Raw genomic sequence first — 23879 nt, 5'->3', positions numbered from 1 at the left:
GCCCACGTGATTCCCACGTGATTCTCACGTGACTCCCACGTGATTCCCACGTGATGCCCACGTGATGCCCACGTGATTCCCACGTGATGCCCACATGATGCCCACGTGTTGCACACGTGACTCCCACGTGACTCTCTCGTGATTCCCACGTGATGCCCACGTGATTCCCACGTGACTCCCACGTGATTCCCACGTGATGCCCACGTGATGCCCACGTGATTCCCACGTGATTCCCACGTGTTGCCCACGTGTTGCCCACGTGATGTCCACGTGATTCCCGAGTGATTCCCACGTGATTCCCACGTAATTCCCACGTGATGCCCACGTGTTGCCCACGTGATGCCCACGTGATTCCCACGTGATGCCCACGTGATGCCCACGTGTTGCCCACGTGATTCCCACGTGATGCCCACGTGATGCCCACGTGATTCCCACGTGTTGCCCACGTGATGCCCACGTGATGCCCACGTGATTCCCACGTGCTGCCAACGTGATTCCCACGTGATTCCCACGTGTTGCCCACGTGATTCCCACGTGATGCACACGTGATTCCCACGTGATTCCCACGTGATGCCCACTTGATTTCCACGTGATTCCCACGTGATTCCCACGTGATGCCCACGTGATTCCCACGTGATTCCCACGTGTTGCCCACGTGTTGCCCACGTGACGCCCACGTGATTCCCACGTGATTCTCACGTGACTCCCACGTGATTCCCACGTGATGCCCACGTGATACCCACGTGATTCCCACGTGTTGCCCACGTGATTCCCACGTGATTCTCACGTGACTCCCACGTGATTACCACGTGATGCCCACGTGATTCCCACGTGACTCCCACGTGATTCCCACGTGATGCCCACGTGATACCCACGTTATTCCCACGTGATGCCCACGTGACGCCCACGTGATGTCCACGTGATTCCAGAGTGATTCCCACGTGATTCCCACGTAATACCCACGTGATGCCCACGTGTTGCCCACGTGATGCCCACGTGATTCCCACGTGATGCCCACGTGATGCCCACGTGTTGCCCACGTGATTCCAACGTGATGCCCACGTGATGCCCACGTGATTCCCACGTGTTGCCCACGTGATGCCCACGTGATGCCCACGTGATTCCCACGTGCTGCCAACGTGATTCCCACGTGATTCCCACGTGTTGCCCACGTGATTCCCACGTGATGCACACGTGATTCCCACGTGATTCCCACGTGATGCCCACTTGATTCCCACGTGATTCCCACATGATGCCCACGTGATTCCCACGTGTTGCCCACGTGTTGCCCACGTGACGCCCACGTGATTCCCACGTGATTCTCACGTGACTCCCACGTGATTCCCACGTGATGCCCACGTGATACCCACGTGATTTCCACGTGTTGCCCACGTGATTCCCACGTGATTCTCACGTGACTCCCACGTGATTTGCACGTGATGCCCACGTGATTCCCACGTGACTCCCACGTGATTCCCACGTGATGCCCACGTGATACCCACGTTATTCCCACGTGATGCCCACGTGACGCCCACGTGATTCCCACGTGATTCCCACGTGTTGCCCACGTGATTCCCACGTGATGCCCACGTGATGCCCACGTGATTCCCACGTGATGCCCACGTGATTCCCACGTTATGCCCACGTGTTGCCCACGTGATTCCCACGTGATTCTCACGTGATGCCCACGTGATGCTCACGTGATTCCCTCGTGATGCCCACGTGGTACCCACGTGATTCCCACGTGATGCCCACGTGATACCCACGTGATGCCCACGTGATGCCCACGTGATGCCCACGTGATGCCCACGTGTTGCCCACGTGATTCCCACGTGATTCCCACGTGATTCCCACGTGTTGCACACGTGTTGCCCACGTTATCCCCACGTGATTCCCACGTGATACCCACGTGATTCCCACGTGTTGCCCACGTGATGCCCACGTGATGCTCACGTGATTCCCTCGTGATGCCCACGTGGTACCCACGTGATTCCCACGTGATGCCCACGTGATACCCACGTGATGCCCACGTGATGCCCACGTGATGCCCACGTGATGCCCACGTGTTGCCCACGTGATTCCCACGTGATTCCCACGTGATTCCCACGTGTTGCACACGTGTTGCCCACGTTATCCCCACGTGATTCCCACGTGATACCCACGTGATTCCCACGTGTTGCCCACGTGATGCCCACGTGATGCCCACGTGATTCCCACGTGTTGCCCACGTGATGTCCACGTGATTCCTGAGTGATTCCCACGTGATTCCCACGTGTTGCACACGTGATGCCCACGGGATCATAGGAGCATCAAAAGTGTGAAAATACGAGGAGCAAGTAAAGTGTGAAAAATCCCAGGAGTAGAAAAATGGGAGAAAAATACGAGGAGCAAAAAAGAAACCAAAACAAAAATATACAAGGAGCAGAAAAGGGGGGAAAATAAGAGGAGTATCAAAAGTGTGACAATACGAGGAGCAAGAAAAGTGTGAAAAAACCCAGGAGGAGAAATAGGGGAGAAAAATATGAGGAGCAAAAAAAAAAAAAACAGAAATATACGAGAAGAAGAAAAGTGGGGAAAATGAGTGGAGCCTCAAAAGTGTGAAAACACGAGGAGAAAGAAAATTGTGAAAAACACGAGGAGCAAGAAAAGGGAAGAAATATACGAGGAGCAAAAGAAAAAAAACAAAAACAAAAAATACGAGGAGCAGAAAAGTGTGAAAAATAAGAGGAGCATCAAAAGTGTGAAAATACGAGGAGCAAGAAAACTGTGAAAAACACGAGGAGCAAGAAAAGGGAAGAAACATATGAGGAGCAAAAAAAAAAAAAAAAAAAACAGAAAAATACGAGGAGCAAAAAAGTGTGAAAAATAAAGGAGCATCAAAAGTGTGAAAATACGAGGAGCAAGAAAAGTGTGAAAAACCCGAGGTGAAGAAAAAGGGGAGAAGAATACGAGGAGAAAAAAAAAAAAAAAAACAGAGAAATACGAGGAGCAGAAAAGGGTGAAAAATAAGGGGAGCATCAAAAGTGTGCAAATACGAGGAGCAATAAATGTATGAAAAATCCCAGGAGCAGGAAAAGGGGAGAAAAATACGAGGAACAACAAAAAAAAAAAACAGAAAAATACGACGAGCAAGAAAAGTTTGAAAAACATGAGAAGAAAAAGGGGAGAAAAATACAAGGAGTAAAAAAAAAAAAAAAAAAAAAAGAAAAATACGAGGAGCAGACAAGGGGGGAAAATCAGAGGAGGATCAACAGTATGCCACTACGAAGAGAAAGAGCAGTGTGAAAAACCCGAAGCGAAGAAACAGGGGAGAAGAATGCGAGGAGCAAGAAAAAAAAAGCAAAATACAAAAACGAGGAGAACACAAGGGGCGAAAATCAGAGGAGGATCAACAGTATGCCACTACGTGGAGTAAGAGAAGTGTGAAAATGCTGATGCGGAGAAACAGGGGAGAAGAATACGAGGAGCAAGAAAAAAAAAGCAAAAGACAAAAACGAGGAGAACACAAGGGGCGAAAATCAGAGGAGGATCAACAGTATGCCACTACGTGGAGTAAGAGAAGTGTGAAAAACCCGAGGCGAAGAAACAGGGGAGAAGAATACGAGGAGCAAGAAAAAAAAAGCAAAATACAAAAACGAGGAGAACACAAGGGGCGAAAATCAGAGGAGGATCAAAAGTGTGGCACTACGTGGAGTAAGAGAAGTGTGAAAAACCCGAGGCGAAGAAACAGGGGAGAAGAATACGAGGAGCAAGAAAAAAAAAGCAAAATACAAAAACGAGGAGAACACAAGGGGCGAAAATCAGAGGAGGATCAACAGCATGCCACTACGTGGAGTAAGAGAAGTGTGAAAAACCCGAGGCGAAGAAACAGGGGAGAAGAATACGAGGAGCAGGAAAAAAAAAGCAAAATACAAAAACGAGGAGTACACAAGGGGCGAAAATCAGAGGAGGATCAACAGTATGCCACTACGTGGAGTAAGAGAAGTGTGAAAATGCTGATGCGAAGAAACAGGGGAGAAGAATACGAGGAGCAAGAAAAAAAAAGCAAAATACAAAAACGAGGAGAACACAAGGGGCGAAAATCAGAGGAGGATCAACAGTATGCCACTACGTGGAGTAAGAGAATTGTGAAAAACCCGAGGCGAAGAAACAGGGGAGAAGAATACGAGGAGCAAGAAAAAAAAAGCAAAATACAAAAACGAGGAGAACACAAGGGGCGAAAATCAGAGGAGGATCAAAAGTGTGGCACTACGTGGAGTAAGAGAAGTGTGAAAAACCCGAGGCGAAGAAACAGGGGAGAAGAATACGAGGAGCAAGGAAAAAAAAGCAAAATACAAAAACGAGGAGAACACAAGGGGCGAAAATCAGAGGAGGATCAAAAGTGTGGCACTACGTGGAGTAAGAGAAGTGTGAAAAACCCGAGGCGAAGAAACAGGGGAGAAGAATACGAGGAGCAAGAAAAAAAATTAAAAATACAAAAACGAGGAGAACACAAGGGGCGAAAATCAGAGGAGGATCAACAGTATGCCACTACGTGGAGTAAGAGAAGTGTGAAAATGCTGATGCGGAGAAACAGGGGAGAAGAATACGAGGAGCAAGAAAAAAAAAGCAAAATACAAAAACGAGGAGAACACAAGGGGCGAAAATCAGAGGAGGATCAACAGTATGCCACTACGTGGAGTAAGAGAAGTGTGAAAATGCTGATGCGAAGAAACAGGGGAGAAGAATACGAGGAGCAAGAAAAAAAAAAGCAAAATACAAAAACGAGGAGAACACAAGGGGCGAAAATCAGAGGAGGATCAAAAGTGTGGCACTACGTGGAGTAAGAGAAGTGTGAAAAACCCGAGGCGAAGAAACAGGGGAGAAGAATACGAGGAGCAAGAAAAAAAAAGCAAAATACAAAAACGAGGAGAACACAAGGGGCGAAAATCAGAGGAGGATCAACAGCATGCCACTACGTGGAGTAAGAGAAGTGTGAAAAACCCGAGGCGAAGAAACAGGGGAGAAGAATACGAGGAGCAGGAAAAAAAAAGCAAAATACAAAAACGAGGAGTACACAAGGGGCGAAAATCAGAGGAGGATCAACAGTATGCCACTACGTGGAGTAAGAGAAGTGTGAAAATGCTGATGCGAAGAAACAGGGGAGAAGAATACGAGGAGCAAGAAAAAAAAAAGCAAAATACAAAAACGAGGAGAACACAAGGGGCGAAAATCAGAGGAGGATCAACAGTATGCCACTACGTGGAGTAAGAGAATTGTGAAAAACCCGAGGCGAAGAAACAGGGGAGAAGAATACGAGGAGCAAGAAAAAAAAAGCAAAATACAAAAACGAGGAGAACACAAGGGGCGAAAATCAGAGGAGGATCAAAAGTGTGGCACTACGTGGAGTAAGAGAAGTGTGAAAAACCCGAGGCGAAGAAACAGGGGAGAAGAATACGAGGAGCAAGGAAAAAAAAGCAAAATACAAAAACGAGGAGAACACAAGGGGCGAAAATCAGAGGAGGATCAAAAGTGTGGCACTACGTGGAGTAAGAGAAGTGTGAAAAACCCGAGGCGAACAAACAGGGGAGAAGAATACGAGGAGCAAGAAAAAAAAAGCAAAATACAAAAACGAGGAGAACACAAGGGGCGAAAATCAGAGGAGGATCAAAAGTGTGGCACTACGTGGAGTAAGAGAAGTGTGAAAAACGCGAGGTGAAGAAACAGGGGAGAAGAATACGAGGAGCAAGAAAAAAAAAGCAAAATACAAAAACGAGGAGAACACAAGGGGCGAAAATCAGAGGAGGATCAACAGTATGCCACTACGTGGAGTAAGAGAAGTGTGAAAATGCTGATGCGAAGAAACAGGGGAGAAGAATACGAGGAGCAAGAAAAAAAATTCAAAATACAAAAACGAGGAGAACACAAGGGGCGAAAATCAGAGGAGGATCAACAGTATGCCACTACGTGGAGTAAGAGAAGTGTGAAAAACCCGAGGCGAAGAAACAGGGGAGAAGAATACGAGGAGCAAGAAAAAAAAAGCAAAATACAAAAACGAGGAGAACACAAGGGGCGAAAATCAGAGGAGGATCAACAGTATGCCACTACGTGGAGTAAGAGAAGTGTGAAAAACCCGAGGCGAAGAAACAGGGGAGAAGAATACGAGGAGCAAGAAAAAAAAGCAAAATACAAAAACGAGGAGAACACAAGGGGCGAAAATCAGAGGAGGATCAACAGTATGCCACTACGTGGAGTAAGAGAAGTGTGAAAAACCCGAGGCGAAGAAACAGGGGAGAAGAATACGAGGAGCAAGAAAAAAAAAGCAAAATACAAAAACGAGGAGAACACAAGGGGCGAAAATCAGAGGAGGATCAAAAGTGTGGCACTACGTGGAGTAAGAGAAGTGTGAAAAACCCGAGGCGAAGAAACAGCGGAGAAGAATACGAGGAGCAAGAAAAAAAAAGCAAAATACAAAAACGAGGAGAACACAAGGGGCGAAATTCAGAGGAGGATCAACAGTATGCCACTACGTGGAGTAAGAGAAGTGTGAAAAACCCGAGGCGAAGAAACAGGGGAGAAGAATACGAGGAGCAAGAAAAAAAAAGCAAAATACAAAAACGAGGAGAACACAAGGGGCGAAAATCAGAGGAGGATCAACAGTATGCCACTATGTGGAGTAAGTGAAGTGTGAAAATGCTGATGCGAAGAAACAGGGGAGAAGAATACGAGGAGCAAGAAAAAAAAAGCAAAATACAAAAACGAGGAGAACACAAGGGGTGAAAATCAGAGGAGGATCAACAGTATGCCACTACGTGGAGTAAGAGAAGTGTGAAAAACCCGAGGCGAAGAAACAGGGGAGAAGAATACGAGGAGCAAGAAAAAAAAAGCAAAATACAAAAACGAGGAGAACACAAGGGGCGAAAATCAGAGGAGGATCAACAGTATGCCACTACGTGGAGTAAGAGAAGTGTGAAAAACCCGAGGCGAAGACACAGGGGAGAAGAATACGAGGAGCAAGAAAAAAAAAGCAAAATACAAAAACGAGGAGAACACAAGGGGCGAAAATCAGAGGAGGATCAACAGTATGCCACTACGTGGAGTAAGAGAAGTGTGAAAAACCCGAGGCAAAGAAACAGGGGAGAAGAATACGAGGAGCAAGAAAAAAAAGCAAAATACAAAAACGAGGAGAACACAAGGGGCGAAAATCAGAGGAGGATCAACAGTATGCCACTACGTGGAGTAAGAGAAGTGTGAAAAACCCGAGGCAAAGAAACAGGGGAGAAGAATACGAGGAGCAAGAAAAAAAAAGCAAAATACAAAAACGAGGAGAACACAAGGGGCGAAAATCAGAGGAGGATCAAAAGTGTGGCACTACGTGGAGTAAGAGAAGTGTGAAAAACCCGAGGCGAAGAAACAGGGGAGAAGAATACGAGGAGCAAGAAAAAAAAAGCAAAATACAAAAACGAGGAGAACACAAGGGGCGAAAATCAGAGGAGGATCTACAGCATGCCACTACGTGGAGTAAGAGAAGTGTGAAAAACCCGAGGCGAAGAAACAGGGGAGAAGAATACGAGGAGCAAGAAAAAAAAAGCAAAATACAAAAACGAGGAGAACACAAGGGGCGAAAATCAGAGGAGGATCTACAGAATGCCACTACGTGGAGTAAGAGAATTGTGAAAAACCCGAGGCGAAGAAACAGGGGAGAAGAAAACGAGGAACAAGAAAAAAAAAGCAAAATACAAAAACGAGGAGAACACAAGGGGCGAAAATCAGAGGAGGATCAAAAGTGTGGCACTACGTGGAGTAAGAGAAGTGTGAAAAACCCGAGGCGAAGAAACAGGGGAGAAGAATACGAGGAGCAAGGAAAAAAAAGCAAAATACAAAAACGAGGAGAACACAAGGGGCGAAAATCAGAGGAGGATCAACAGTATGCCACTACGTGGAGTAAGAGAAGTGTGAAAATGCTGATGCGAAGAAACAGGGGAGAAGAATACGAGGAGCAAGAAAAAAAAAGCAAAATACAAAAACGAGGAGAACACAAGGGGCGAAAATCAGAGGAGGATCAACAGTATGCCACTACGTGGAGTAAGAGAATTGTGAAAAACCCGAGGCGAAGAAACAGGGGAGAAGAATACGAGGAGCAAGAAAAAAAAAGCAAAATACAAAAACGAGGAGAACACAAGGGGCGAAAATCAGAGGAGGATCAAAAGTGTGGCACTACGTGGAGTAAGAGAAGTGTGAAAAACCCGAGGCGAAGAAACAGGGGAGAAGAATACGAGGAGCAAGGAAAAAAAAGCAAAATACAAAAACGAGGAGAACACAAGGGGCGAAAATCAGAGGAGGATCAAAAGTGTGGCACTACGTGGAGTAAGAGAAGTGTGAAAAACCCGAGGCGAAGAAACAGGGGAGAAGAATACGAGGAGCAAGAAAAAAAAAAGCAAAATACAAAAACGAGGAGAACACAAGGGGCGAAAATCAGAGGAGGATCAAAAGTGTGGCACTACGTGGAGTAAGAGAAGTGTGAAAAACCCGAGGTGAAGAAACAGGGGAGAAGAATACGAGGAGCAAGAAAAAAAAAGCAAAATACAAAAACGAGGAGAACACAAGGGGCGAAAATCAGAGGAGGATCAAAAGTGTGGCACTACGTGGAGTAAGAGAAGTGTGAAAAACCCGAGGCGAAGAAACATGGGAGAAGAATACGAGGAGCAAGGAAAAAAAAGCAAAATACAAAAACGAGGAGAACACAAGGGGCGAAAATCAGAGGAGGATCAAAAGTGTGGCACTACGTGGAGTAAGAGAAGTGTGAAATACCCGAGGCGAAGAAACAGGGGAGAAGAATACGAGGAGCAAGAAAAAAAAAGCAAAATACAAAAACGAGGAGAACACAAGGGGCGAAAATCAGAGGAGGATCAAAAGTGTGGCACTACGTGGAGTAAGAGAAGTGTGAAAAACCCGAGGTGAAGAAACAGGGGAGAAGAATACGAGGAGCAAGAAAAAAAAAGCAAAATACAAAATCGAGGAGAACACAAGGGGCGAAAATCAGAGGAGGATCAAAAGTGTGGCACTACGTGGAGTAAGAGAAGTGTGAAAAACCCGAGGCGAAGAAACAGGGGAGAAGAATACGAGGAGCAAGAAAAAAAATTAAAAATACAAAAACGAGGAGAACACAAGGGGCGAAAATCAGAGGAGGATCAACAGTATGCCACTACGTGGAGTAAGAGAAGTGTGAAAAACCCGAGGCGAAGAAACAGGGGAGAAGAATACGAGGAGCAAGAAAAAAAAAAGCAAAATACAAAAACGAGGAGAACACAAGGGGCGAAAATCAGAGGAGGATCAACAGTATGCCACTACGTGGAGTAAGAGAAGTGTGAAAATGCTGATGTGAAGAAACAGGGGAGAAGAATACGAGGAGCAAGAAAAAAAAGCAAAATACAAAAACGAGGAGAACACAAGGGGCGAAAATCAGAGGAGGATCAACAGTATGCCACTACGTGGAGTAAGAGAAGTGTGAAAAACCCGAGGCGAAGAAACAGGGGAGAAGAATACGAGGAGCAAGAAAAAAAAAGCAAAATACAAAAACGAGGAGAACACAAGGGGCGAAAATCAGAGGAGGATCAAAAGTGTGGCACTACGTGGAGTAAGAGAAGTGTGAAAAACCCGAGGTGAAGAAACAGGGGAGAAGAATACGAGGAGCAAGAAAAAAAATTCAAAATACAAAAACGAGGAGAACACAAGGGGCGAAAATCAGAGGAGGATCAACAGTATGCCACTACGTGGAGTAAGAGAAGTGTGAAAAACCCGAGGCGAAGAAACAGGGGAGAAGAATACGAGGAGCAAGAAAAAAAAAGCAAAATACAAAAACGAGGAGAACACAAGGGGCGAAAATCAGAGGAGGATCAACAGTATGCCACTACGTGGAGTAAGAGAAGTGTGAAAATGCTGATGCGAAGAAACAGGGGAGAAGAATACGAGGAGCAAGAAAAAAAAAGCAAAATACAAAAACGAGGAGAACACAAGGGGCGAAAATCAGAGGAGGATCAACAGTATGCCACTACGTGGAGTAAGAGAAGTGTGAAAAACCCGAGGCGAAGAAACAGGGGAGAAGAATACGAGGAGCAAGAAAAAAAAAGCAAAATACAAAAACGAGGAGAACACAAGGGGCGAAAATCAGAGGAGGATCAAAAGTGTGGCACTACGTGGAGTAAGAGAAGTGTGAAAAACCCGAGGCGAAGAAACAGCGGAGAAGAATACGAGGAGCAAGAAAAAAAAAGCAAAATACAAAAACGAGGAGAACACAAGGGGCGAAATTCAGAGGAGGATCAACAGTATGCCACTACGTGGAGTAAGAGAAGTGTGAAAAACCCGAGGCGAAGAAACAGGGGAGAAGAATACGAGGAGCAAGAAAAAAAAAGCAAAATACAAAAACGAGGAGAACACAAGGGGCGAAAATCAGAGGAGGATCAACAGTATGCCACTATGTGGAGTAAGTGAAGTGTGAAAATGCTGATGCGAAGAAACAGGGGAGAAGAATACGAGGAGCAAGAAAAAAAAAGCAAAATACAAAAACGAGGAGAACACAAGGGGTGAAAATCAGAGGAGGATCAACAGTATGCCACTACGTGGAGTAAGAGAAGTGTGAAAAACCCGAGGCGAAGAAACAGGGGAGAAGAATACGAGGAGCAAGAAAAAAAAAGCAAAATACAAAAACGAGGAGAACACAAGGGGCGAAAATCAGAGGAGGATCAACAGTATGCCACTACGTGGAGTAAGAGAAGTGTGAAAAACCCGAGGCGAAGACACAGGGGAGAAGAATACGAGGAGCAAGAAAAAAAAAGCAAAATACAAAAACGAGGAGAACACAAGGGGCGAAAATCAGAGGAGGATCAACAGTATGCCACTACGTGGAGTAAGAGAAGTGTGAAAAACCCGAGGCAAAGAAACAGGGGAGAAGAATACGAGGAGCAAGAAAAAAAAAGCAAAATACAAAAACGAGGAGAACACAAGGGGCGAAAATCAGAGGAGGATCAACAGTATGCCACTACGTGGAGTAAGAGAAGTGTGAAAAACCCGAGGCGAAGAAACAGGGGAGAAGAATACGAGGAGCAAGAAAAAAAAAGCAAAATACAAAAACGAGGAGAACACAAGGGGCGAAAATCAGAGGAGGATCAAAAGTGTGGCACTACGTGGAGTAAGAGAAGTGTGAAAAACCCGAGGCGAAGAAACAGGGGAGAAGAATACGAGGAGCAAGAAAAAAAAAGCAAAATACAAAAACGAGGAGAACACAAGGGGCGAAAATCAGAGGAGGATCTACAGCATGCCACTACGTGGAGTAAGAGAAGTGTGAAAAACCCGAGGCGAAGAAACAGGGGAGAAGAATACGAGGAGCAAGAAAAAAAAAGCAAAATACAAAAACGAGGAGAACACAAGGGGCGAAAATCAGAGGAGGATCTACAGCATGCCACTACGTGGAGTAAGAGAATTGTGAAAAACCCGAGGCGAAGAAACAGGGGAGAAGAATACGAGGAACAAGAAAAAAAAAGCAAAATACAAAAACGAGGAGAACACAAGGGGCGAAAATCAGAGGAGGATCAAAAGTGTGGCACTACGTGGAGTAAGAGAAGTGTGAAAAACCCGAGGCGAAGAAACAGGGGAGAAGAATACGAGGAGCAAGGAAAAAAAAGCAAAATACAAAAACGAGGAGAACACAAGGGGCGAAAATCAGAGGAGGATCAACAGTATGCCACTACGTGGAGTAAGAGAAGTGTGAAAACGCTGATGCGAAGAAACAGGGGAGAAGAATACGAGGAGCAAGAAAAAAAAAGCAAAATACAAAAACGAGGAGAACACAAGGGGCGAAAATCAGAGGAGGATCAACAGTATGCCACTACGTGGAGTAAGAGAATTGTGAAAAACCCGAGGCGAAGAAACAGGGGAGAAGAATACGAGGAGCAAGAAAAAAAAAGCAAAATACAAAAACGAGGAGAACACAAGGGGCGAAAATCAGAGGAGGATCAAAAGTGTGGCACTACGTGGAGTAAGAGAAGTGTGAAAAACCCGAGGCGAAGAAACAGGGGAGAAGAATACGAGGAGCAAGGAAAAAAAAGCAAAATACAAAAACGAGGAGAACACAAGGGGCGAAAATCAGAGGAGGATCAAAAGTGTGGCACTACGTGGAGTAAGAGAAGTGTGAAAAACCCGAGGCGAAGAAACAGGGGAGAAGAATACGAGGAGCAAGAAAAAAAAAGCAAAATACAAAAACGAGGAGAACACAAGGGGCGAAAATCAGAGGAGGATCAAAAGTGTGGCACTACGTGGAGTAAGAGAAGTGTGAAAAACCCGAGGTGAAGAAACAGGGGAGAAGAATACGAGGAGCAAGAAAAAAAAAGCAAAATACAAAAACGAGGAGAACACAAGGGGCGAAAATCAGAGGAGGATCAAAAGTGTGGCACTACGTGGAGTAAGAGAAGTGTGAAAAACCCGAGGCGAAGAAACATGGGAGAAGAATACGAGGAGCAAGGAAAAAAAAGCAAAATACAAAAACGAGGAGAACACAAGGGGCGAAAATCAGAGGAGGATCAAAAGTGTGGCACTACGTGGAGTAAGAGAAGTGTGAAATACCCGAGGCGAAGAAACAGGGGAGAAGAATACGAGGAGCAAGAAAAAAAAAGCAAAATACAAAAACGAGGAGAACACAAGGGGCGAAAATCAGAGGAGGATCAAAAGTGTGGCACTACGTGGAGTAAGAGAAGTGTGAAAAACCCGAGGTGAAGAAACAGGGGAGAAGAATACGAGGAGCAAGAAAAAAAAAGCAAAATACAAAATCGAGGAGAACACAAGGGGCGAAAATCAGAGGAGGATCAAAAGTGTGGCACTACGTGGAGTAAGAGAAGTGTGAAAAACCCGAGGCGAAGAAACAGGGGAGAAGAATACGAGGAGCAAGAAAAAAAATTAAAAATACAAAAACGAGGAGAACACAAGGGGCGAAAATCAGAGGAGGATCAACAGTATGCCACTACGTGGAGTAAGAGAAGTGTGAAAAACCCGAGGCGAAGAAACAGGGGAGAAGAATACGAGGAGCAAGAAAAAAAAAGCAAAATACAAAAACGAGGAGAACACAAGGGGCGAAAATCAGAGGAGGATCAACAGTATGCCACTACGTGGAGTAAGAGAAGTGTGAAAATGCTGATGTGAAGAAACAGGGGAGAAGAATACGAGGAGCAAGAAAAAAAAGCAAAATACAAAAACGAGGAGAACACAAGGGGCGAAAATCAGAGGAGGATCAACAGTATGCCACTACGTGGAGTAAGAGAAGTGTGAAAAACCCGAGGCGAAGAAACAGGGGAGAAGAATACGAGGAGCAAGAAAAAAAAAGCAAAATACAAAAACGAGGAGAACACAAGGGGCGAAAATCAGAGGAGGATCAAAAGTGTGGCACTACGTGGAGTAAGAGAAGTGTGAAAAACCCGAGGTGAAGAAACAGGGGAGAAGAATACGAGGAGCAAGAAAAAAAATTCAAAATACAAAAACGAGGAGAACACAAGGGGCGAAAATCAGAGGAGGATCAACAGTATGCCACTACGTGGAGTAAGAGAAGTGTGAAAAACCCGAGGCGAAGAAACAGGGGAGAAGAATACGAGGAGCAAGAAAAAAAAAGCAAAATACAAAAACGAGGAGAACACAAGGGGCGAAAATCAGAGGAGGATCAACAGTATGCCACTACGTGGAGTAAGAGAAGTGTGAAAATGCTGATGCGAAGAAACAGGGGAGAAGAATACGAGGAGCAAGAAAAAAAAGCAAAATACAAAAACGAGGAGAACACAAGGGGCGAAAATCAGAGGAGGATCAACAGTATGCCACTACGTGGAGTAAGAGAAGTGTGAAAAACCCGAGGCGAAGAAACAGGGGAGAAGAATACGAGGAGCAAGAAAAAAAAAGCAAAATACAAAAACGAGGAGAACACAAGGGGCGAAAATCAGAGGAGGATCAAAAGTGTGGCACTACGTGGAGTAAGAGAAGTGTGAAAAACCCGAGGCGAAGAAACAGCGGAGAAGAATACGAGGAGCAAGAAAAAAAAAGCAAAATACAAAAACGAGGAGAACACAAGGGGCGAAATTCAGAGGAGGATCAACAGTATGCCACTACGTGGAGTAAGAGAAGTGTGAAAAACCCGAGGCGAAGAAACAGGGGAGAAGAATACGAGGAGCAAGAAAAAAAAAGCAAAATACAAAAACGAGGAGAACACAAGGGGCGAAAATCAGAGGAGGATCAACAGTATGCCACTATGTGGAGTAAGTGAAGTGTGAAAATGCTGATGCGAAGAAACAGGGGAGAAGAATACGAGGAGCAAGAAAAAAAAAGCAAAATACAAAAACGAGGAGAACACAAGGGGTGAAAATCAGAGGAGGATCAACAGTATGCCACTACGTGGAGTAAGAGAAGTGTGAAAAACCCGAGGCGAAGAAACAGGGGAGAAGAATACGAGGAGCAAGAAAAAAAAAGCAAAATACAAAAACGAGGAGAACACAAGGGGCGAAAATCAGAGGAGGATCAACAGTATGCCACTACGTGGAGTAAGAGAAGTGTGAAAAACCCGAGGCGAAGACACAGGGGAGAAGAATACGAGGAGCAAGAAAAAAAAAGCAAAATACAAAAACGAGGAGAACACAAGGGGCGAAAATCAGAGGAGGATCAACAGTATGCCACTACGTGGAGTAAGAGAAGTGTGAAAAACCCGAGGCAAAGAAACAGGGGAGAAGAATACGAGGAGCAAGAAAAAAAAAGCAAAATACAAAAACGAGGAGAACACAAGGGGCGAAAATCAGAGGAGGATCAACAGTATGCCACTACGTGGAGTAAGAGAAGTGTGAAAAACCCGAGGCGAAGAAACAGGGGAGAAGAATACGAGGAGCAAGAAAAAAAAAGCAAAATACAAAAACGAGGAGAACACAAGGGGCGAAAATCAGAGGAGGATCAAAAGTGTGGCACTACGTGGAGTAAGAGAAGTGTGAAAAACCCGAGGCGAAGAAACAGGGGAGAAGAATACGAGGAGCAAGAAAAAAAAAAGCAAAATACAAAAACGAGGAGAACACAAGGGGCGAAAATCAGAGGAGGATCTACAGCATGCCACTACGTGGAGTAAGAGAAGTGTGAAAAACCCGAGGCGAAGAAACAGGGGAGAAGAATACGAGGAGCAAGAAAAAAAAAGCAAAATACAAAAACGAGGAGAACACAAGGGGCGAAAATCAGAGGAGGATCTACAGCATGCCACTACGTGGAGTAAGAGAATTGTGAAAAACCCGAGGCGAAGAAACAGGGGAGAAGAATACGAGGAACAAGAAAAAAAAAGCAAAATACAAAAACGAGGAGAACACAAGGGGCGAAAATCAGAGGAGGATCAAAAGTGTGGCACTACGTGGAGTAAGAGAAGTGTGAAAAACCCGAGGCGAAGAAACAGGGGAGAAGAATACGAGGAGCAAGGAAAAAAAAGCAAAATACAAAAACGAGGAGAACACAAGGGGCGAAAATCAGAGGAGGATTAACAGTATGCCACTACGTGGAGTAAGAGAAGTGTGAAAACGCTGATGCGAAGAAACAGGGGAGAAGAATACGAGGAGCAAGAAAAAAAAAGCAAAATACAAAAACGAGGAGAACACAAGGGGCGAAAATCAGAGGAGGATCAACAGTATGCCACTACGTGGAGTAAGAGAAGTGTGAAAAACCCGAGGTGAAGAAACAGGGGAGAAGAATACGAGGAGCAAGAAAAAAAAAAGCAAAATACAAAAACGAGGAGAACACAAGGGGCGAAAATCAGAGGAGGATCAAAAGTGTGGCACTACGTGGAGTAAGAGAAGTGTGAAAAACCCGAGGCGAAGAAACAGGGGAGAAGAATACGAGGAGCAAGAAAAAAAAAGCAAAATACAAAAACGAGGAGAACACAAGGGGCGAAAATCAGAGGAGGATCTACAGCATGCCACTACGTGGAGTAAGAGAAGTGTGAAAAACCCGAGGCGAAGAAACAGGGGAGAAGAATACGAGGAGCAAGAAAAAAAAAGCAAAATACAAAAACGAGGAGAACACAAGGGGCGAAAATCAGAGGAGGATCTACAGCATGCCACTACGTGGAGTAAGAGAATTGTGAAAAACCCGAGGCGAAGAAACAGGGGAGAAGAATACGAGGAACAAGAAAAAAAAAGCAAAATACAAAAACGAGGAGAACACAAGGGGCGAAAATCAGAGGAGGATCAAAAGTGTGGCACTACGTGGAGTAAGAGAAGTGTGAAAAACCCGAGGCGAAGAAACAGGGGAGAAGAATACGAGGAGCAAGGAAAAAAAAGCAAAATACAAAAACGAGGAGAACACAAGGGGCGAAAATCAGAGGAGGATCAACAGTATGCCACTACGTGGAGTAAGAGAAGTGTGAAAACGCTGATGCGAAGAAACAGGGGAGAAGAATACGAGGAGCAAGAAAAAAAAAGCAAAATACAAAAACGAGGAGAACACAAGGGGCGAAAATCAGAGGAGGATCAACAGTATGCCACTACGTGGAGTAAGAGAATTGTGAAAAACCCGAGGCGAAGAAACAGGGGAGAAGAATACGAGGAGCAAGAAAAAAAAAGCAAAATACAAAAACGAGGAGAACACAAGGGGCGAAAATCAGAGGAGGATCAAAAGTGTGGCACTACGTGGAGTAAGAGAAGTGTGAAAAACCCGAGGCGAAGAAACATGGGAGAAGAATACGAGGAGCAAGGAAAAAAAAGCAAAATACAAAAACGAGGAGAACACAAGGGGCGAAAATCAGAGGAGGATCAAAAGTGTGGCACTACGTGGAGTAAGAGAAGTGTGAAATACCCGAGGCGAAGAAACAGGGGAGAAGAATACGAGGAGCAAGAAAAAAAAAGCAAAATACAAAAACGAGGAGAACACAAGGGGCGAAAATCAGAGGAGGATCAAAAGTGTGGCACTACGTGGAGTAAGAGAAGTGTGAAAAACCCGAGGTGAAGAAACAGGGGAGAAGAATACGAGGAGCAAGAAAAAAAAAGCAAAATACAAAATCGAGGAGAACACAAGGGGCGAAAATCAGAGGAGGATCAAAAGTGTGGCACTACGTGGAGTAAGAGAAGTGTGAAAAACCCGAGGCGAAGAAACAGGGGAGAAGAATACGAGGAGCAAGAAAAAAAATTAAAAATACAAAAACGAGGAGAACACAAGGGGCGAAAATCAGAGGAGGATCAACAGTATGCCACTATGTGGAGTAAGTGAAGTGTGAAAATGCTGATGCGAAGAAACAGGGGAGAAGAATACGAGGAGCAAGAAAAAAAAAGCAAAATACAAAAACGAGGAGAACACAAGGGGTGAAAATCAGAGGAGGATCAACAGTATGCCACTACGTGGAGTAAGAGAAGTGTGAAAAACCCGAGGCGAAGAAACAGGGGAGAAGAATACGAGGAGCAAGAAAAAAAAAGCAAAATACAAAAACGAGGAGAACACAAGGGGCGAAAATCAGAGGAGGATCAACAGTACGCCACTACGTGGAGTAAGAGAAGTGTGAAAAACCCGAGGCGAAGACACAGGGGAGAAGAATACGAGGAGCAAGAAAAAAAAAGCAAAATACAAAAACGAGGAGAACACAAGGGGCGAAAATCAGAGGAGGATCAACAGTATGCCACTACGTGGAGTAAGAGAAGTGTGAAAAACCCGAGGCAAAGAAACAGGGGAGAAGAATACGAGGAGCAAGAAAAAAAAAGCAAAATACAAAAACGAGGAGAACACAAGGGGCGAAAATCAGAGGAGGATCAACAGTATGCCACTACGTGGAGTAAGAGAAGTGTGAAAAACCCGAGGCGAAGAAACAGGGGAGAAGAATACGAGGAGCAAGAAAAAAAAAGCAAAATACAAAAACGAGGAGAACACAAGGGGCGAAAATCAGAGGAGGATCAAAAGTGTGGCACTACGTGGAGTAAGAGAAGTGTGAAAAACCCGAGGCGAAGAAACAGGGGAGAAGAATACGAGGAGCAAGAAAAAAAAAGCAAAATACAAAAACGAGGAGAACACAAGGGGCGAAAATCAGAGGAGGATCTACAGCATGCCACTACGTGGAGTAAGAGAAGTGTGAAAAACCCGAGGCGAAGAAACAGGGGAGAAGAATACGAGGAGCAAGAAAAAAAAAGCAAAATACAAAAACGAGGAGAACACAAGGGGCGAAAATCAGAGGAGGATCTACAGCATGCCACTACGTGGAGTAAGAGAATTGTGAAAAACCCGAGGCGAAGAAACAGGGGAGAAGAATACGAGGAACAAGAAAAAAAAAGCAAAATACAAAAACGAGGAGAACACAAGGGGCGAAAATCAGAGGAGGATCAAAAGTGTGGCACTACGTGGAGTAAGAGAAGTGTGAAAAACCCGAGGCGAAGAAACAGGGGAGAAGAATACGAGGAGCAAGGAAAAAAAAGCAAAATACAAAAACGAGGAGAACACAAGGGGCGAAAATCAGAGGAGGATCAACAGTATGCCACTACGTGGAGTAAGAGAAGTGTGAAAACGCTGATGCGAAGAAACAGGGGAGAAGAATACGAGGAGCAAGAAAAAAAAAGCAAAATACAAAAACGAGGAGAACACAAGGGGCGAAAATCAGAGGAGGATCAACAGTATGCCACTACGTGGAGTAAGAGAATTGTGAAAAACCCGAGGCGAAGAAACAGGGGAGAAGAATACGAGGAGCAAGAAAAAAAAAGCAAAATACAAAAACGAGGAGAACACAAGGGGCGAAAATCAGAGGAGGATCAAAAGTGTGGCACTACGTGGAGTAAGAGAAGTGTGAAAAACCCGAGGCGAAGAAACAGGGGAGAAGAATACGAGGAGCAAGGAAAAAAAAGCAAAATACAAAAACGAGGAGAACACAAGGGGCGAAAATCAGAGGAGGATCAAAAGTGTGGCACTACGTGGAGTAAGAGAAGTGTGAAAAACCCGAGGCGAAGAAACAGGGGAGAAGAATACGAGGAGCAAGAAAAAAAAAGCAAAATACAAAAACGAGGAGAACACAAGGGGCGAAAATCAGAGGAGGATCAAAAGTGTGGCACTACGTGGAGTAAGAGAAGTGTGAAAAACCCGAGGTGAAGAAACAGGGGAGAAGAATACGAGGAGCAAGAAAAAAAAAGCAAAATACAAAAACGAGGAGAACACAAGGGGCGAAAATCAGAGGAGGATCAAAAGTGTGGCACTACGTGGAGTAAGAGAAGTGTGAAAAACCCGAGGTGAAGAAACATGGGAGAAGAATACGAGGAGCAAGGAAAAAAAAGCAAAATACAAAAACGAGGAGAACACAAGGGGCGAAAATCAGAGGAGGATCAAAAGTGTGGCACTACGTGGAGTAAGAGAATTGTGAAATACCCGAGGCGAAGAAACAGGGGAGAAGAATACGAGGAGCAAGAAAAAAAAAGCAAAATACAAAAACGAGGAGAACACAAGGGGCGAAAATCAGAGGAGGATCAAAAGTGTGGCACTACGTGGAGTAAGAGAAGTGTGAAAAACCCGAGGTGAAGAAACAGGGGAGAAGAATACGAGGAGCAAGAAAAAAAAAGCAAAATACAAAATCGAGGAGAACACAAGGGGCGAAAATCAGAGGAGGATCAAAAGTGTGGCACTACGTGGAGTAAGAGAAGTGTGAAAAACCCGAGGCGAAGAAACAGGGGAGAAGAATACGAGGAGCAAGAAAAAAAATTAAAAATACAAAAACGAGGAGAACACAAGGGGCGAAAATCAGAGGAGGATCAACAGTATGCCACTACGTGGAGTAAGAGAAGTGTGAAAAACCCGAGGCGAAGAAACAGGGGAGAAGAATACGAGGAGCAAGAAAAAAAAAGCAAAATACAAAAACGAGGAGAACACAAGGGGCGAAAATCAGAGGAGGATCAACAGTATGCCACTACGTGGAGTAAGAGAAGTGTGAAAATGCTGATGTGAAGAAACAGGGGAGAAGAATACGAGGAGCAAGAAAAAAAAGCAAAATACAAAAACGAGGAGAACACAAGGGGCGAAAATCAGAGGAGGATCAACAGTATGCCACTACGTGGAGTAAGAGAAGTGTGAAAAACCCGAGGCGAAGAAACAGGGGAGAAGAATACGAGGAGCAAGAAAAAAAAAGCAAAATACAAAAACGAGGAGAACACAAGGGGCGAAAATCAGAGGAGGATCAAAAGTGTGGCACTACGTGGAGTAAGAGAAGTGTGAAAAACCCGAGGTGAAGAAACAGGGGAGAAGAATACGAGGAGCAAGAAAAAAAATTCAAAATACAAAAACGAGGAGAACACAAGGGGCGAAAATCAGAGGAGGATCAACAGTATGCCACTACGTGGAGTAAGAGAAGTGTGAAAAACCCGAGGCGAAGAAACAGGGGAGAAGAATACGAGGAGCAAGAAAAAAAAAGCAAAATACAAAAACGAGGAGAACACAAGGGGCGAAAATCAGAGGAGGATCAACAGTATGCCACTACGTGGAGTAAGAGAAGTGTGAAAATGCTGATGCGAAGAAACAGGGGAGAAGAATACGAGGAGCAAGAAAAAAAAGCAAAATACAAAAACGAGGAGAACACAAGGGGCGAAAATCAGAGGAGGATCAACAGTATGCCACTACGTGGAGTAAGAGAAGTGTGAAAAACCCGAGGCGAAGAAACAGGGGAGAAGAATACGAGGAGCAAGAAAAAAAAAGCAAAATACAAAAACGAGGAGAACACAAGGGGCGAAAATCAGAGGAGGATCAAAAGTGTGGCACTACGTGGAGTAAGAGAAGTGTGAAAAACCCGAGGCGAAGAAACAGCGGAGAAGAATACGAGGAGCAAGAAAAAAAAAGCAAAATACAAAAACGAGGAGAACACAAGGGGCGAAATTCAGAGGAGGATCAACAGTATGCCACTACGTGGAGTAAGAGAAGTGTGAAAAACCCGAGGCGAAGAAACAGGGGAGAAGAATACGAGGAGCAAGAAAAAAAAAGCAAAATACAAAAACGAGGAGAACACAAGGGGCGAAAATCAGAGGAGGATCAACAGTATGCCACTATGTGGAGTAAGTGAAGTGTGAAAATGCTGATGCGAAGAAACAGGGGAGAAGAATACGAGGAGCAAGAAAAAAAAAGCAAAATACAAAAACGAGGAGAACACAAGGGGTGAAAATCAGAGGAGGATCAACAGTATGCCACTACGTGGAGTAAGAGAAGTGTGAAAAACCCGAGGCGAAGAAACAGGGGAGAAGAATACGAGGAGCAAGAAAAAAAAAGCAAAATACAAAAACGAGGAGAACACAAGGGGCGAAAATCAGAGGAGGATCAACAGTATGCCACTACGTGGAGTAAGAGAAGTGTGAAAAACCCGAGGCGAAGACACAGGGGAGAAGAATACGAGGAGCAAGAAAAAAAAAGCAAAATACAAAAACGAGGAGAACACAAGGGGCGAAAATCAGAGGAGGATCAACAGTATGCCACTACGTGGAGTAAGAGAAGTGTGAAAAACCCGAGGCAAAGAAACAGGGGAGAAGAATACGAGGAGCAAGAAAAAAAAAGCAAAATACAAAAACGAGGAGAACACAAGGGGCGAAAATCAGAGGAGGATCAACAGTATGCCACTACGTGGAGTAAGAGAAGTGTGAAAAACCCGAGGCGAAGAAACAGGGGAGAAGAATACGAGGAGCAAGAAAAAAAAAGCAAAATACAAAAACGAGGAGAACACAAGGGGCGAAAATCAGAGGAGGATCAAAAGTGTGGCACTACGTGGAGTAAGAGAAGTGTGAAAAACCCGAGGCGAAGAAACAGGGGAGAAGAATACGAGGAGCAAGAAAAAAAAAGCAAAATACAAAAACGAGGAGAACACAAGGGGCGAAAATCAGAGGAGGATCTACAGCATGCCACTACGTGGAGTAAGAGAAGTGTGAAAAACCCGAGGCGAAGAAACAGGGGAGAAGAATACGAGGAGCAAGAAAAAAAAAGCAAAATACAAAAACGAGGAGAACACAAGGGGCGAAAATCAGAGGAGGATCTACAGCATGCCACTACGTGGAGTAAGAGAATTGTGAAAAACCCGAGGTGAAGAAACAGGGGAGAAGAATACGAGGAACAAGAAAAAAAAAGCAAAATACAAAAACGAGGAGAACACAAGGGGCGAAAATCAGAGGAGGATCAAAAGTGTGGCACTACGTGGAGTAAGAGAAGTGTGAAAAACCCGAGGCGAAGAAACAGGGGAGAAGAATACGAGGAGCAAGGAAAAAAAAGCAAAATACAAAAACGAGGAGAACACAAGGGGCGAAAATCAGAGGAGGATTAACAGTATGCCACTACGTGGAGTAAGAGAAGTGTGAAAACGCTGATGCGAAGAAACAGGGGAGAAGAATACGAGGAGCAAGAAAAAAAAAGCAAAATACAAAAACGAGGAGAACACAAGGGGCGAAAATCAGAGGAGGATCAACAGTATGCCACTACGTGGAGTAAGAGAAGTGTGAAAAACCCGAGGCGAAGAAACAGGGGAGAAGAATACAAGGAGCAAGAAAAAAAAAGCAAAATACAAAAACGAGGAGAACACAAGGGGCGAAAATCAGAGGAGGATCAAAAGTGTGGCACTACGTGGAGTAAGAGAAGTGTGAAAAACCGGAGGCGAAGAAACAGGGGAGAAGAATACGAGGAGCAAGAAAAAAAAAGCAAAATACAAAAACGAGGAGAACACAAGGGGCGAAAATCAGAGGAGGATCTACAGCATGCCACTACGTGGAGTAAGAGAAGTGTGAAAAACCCGAGGCGAAGAAACAGGGGAGAAGAATACGAGGAGCAAGAAAAAAAAAGCAAAATACAAAAACGAGGAGAACACAAGGGGCGAAAATCAGAGGAGGATCTACAGCATGCCACTACGTGGAGTAAGAGAATTGTGAAAAACCCGAGGCGAAGAAACAGGGGAGAAGAATACGAGGAACAAGAAAAAAAAAGCAAAATACAAAAACGAGGAGAACACAAGGGGCGAAAATCAGAGGAGGATCAAAAGTGTGGCACTACGTGGAGTAAGAGAAGTGTGAAAAACCCGAGGCGAAGAAACAGGGGAGAAGAATACGAGGAGCAAGGAAAAAAAAGCAAAATACAAAAACGAGGAGAACACAAGGGGCGAAAATCAGAGGAGGATCAACAGTATGCCACTACGTGGAGTAAGAGAAGTGTGAAAACGCTGATGTGAAGAAACAGGGGAGAAGAATACGAGGAGCAAGAAAAAAAAAGCAAAATACAAAAACGAGGAGAACACAAGGGGCGAAAATCAGAGGAGGATCAACAGTATGCCACTACGTGGAGTAAGAGAATTGTGAAAAACCCGAGGCGAAGAAACAGGGGAGAAGAATACGAGGAGCAAGAAAAAAAAAGCAAAATACAAAAACGAGGAGAACACAAGGGGCGAAAATCAGAGGAGGATCAAAAGTGTGGCACTACGTGGAGTAAGAGAAGTGTGAAAAACCCGAGGTGAAGAAACAGGGGAGAAGAATACGAGGAGCAAGGAAAAAAAAGCAAAATACAAAAACGAGGAGAACACAAGGGGCGAAAATCAGAGGAGGATCAAAAGTGTGGCACTACGTGGAGTAAGAGAAGTGTGAAAAACCCGAGGCGAAGAAACAGGGGAGAAGAATACGAGGAGCAAGAAAAAAAAAGCAAAATACAAAAACGAGGAGAACACAAGGGGCGAAAATCAGAGGAGGATCAAAAGTGTGGCACTACGTGGAGTAAGAGAAGTGTGAAAAACCCGAGGTGAAGAAACAGGGGAGAAGAATACGAGGAGCAAGAAAAAAAAAGCAAAATACAAAAACGAGGAGAACACAAGGGGCGAAAATCAGAGGAGGATCAAAAGTGTGGCACTACGTGGAGTAAGAGAAGTGTGAAAAACCCGA

Source organism: Cervus elaphus, unplaced genomic scaffold (assembly GCF_910594005.1).
Source record: "Cervus elaphus unplaced genomic scaffold, mCerEla1.1, whole genome shotgun sequence".
NCBI lineage: Eukaryota > Metazoa > Chordata > Mammalia > Artiodactyla > Cervidae > Cervus > Cervus elaphus.
Note: the sequence above shows the minus strand (reverse complement) of the source record.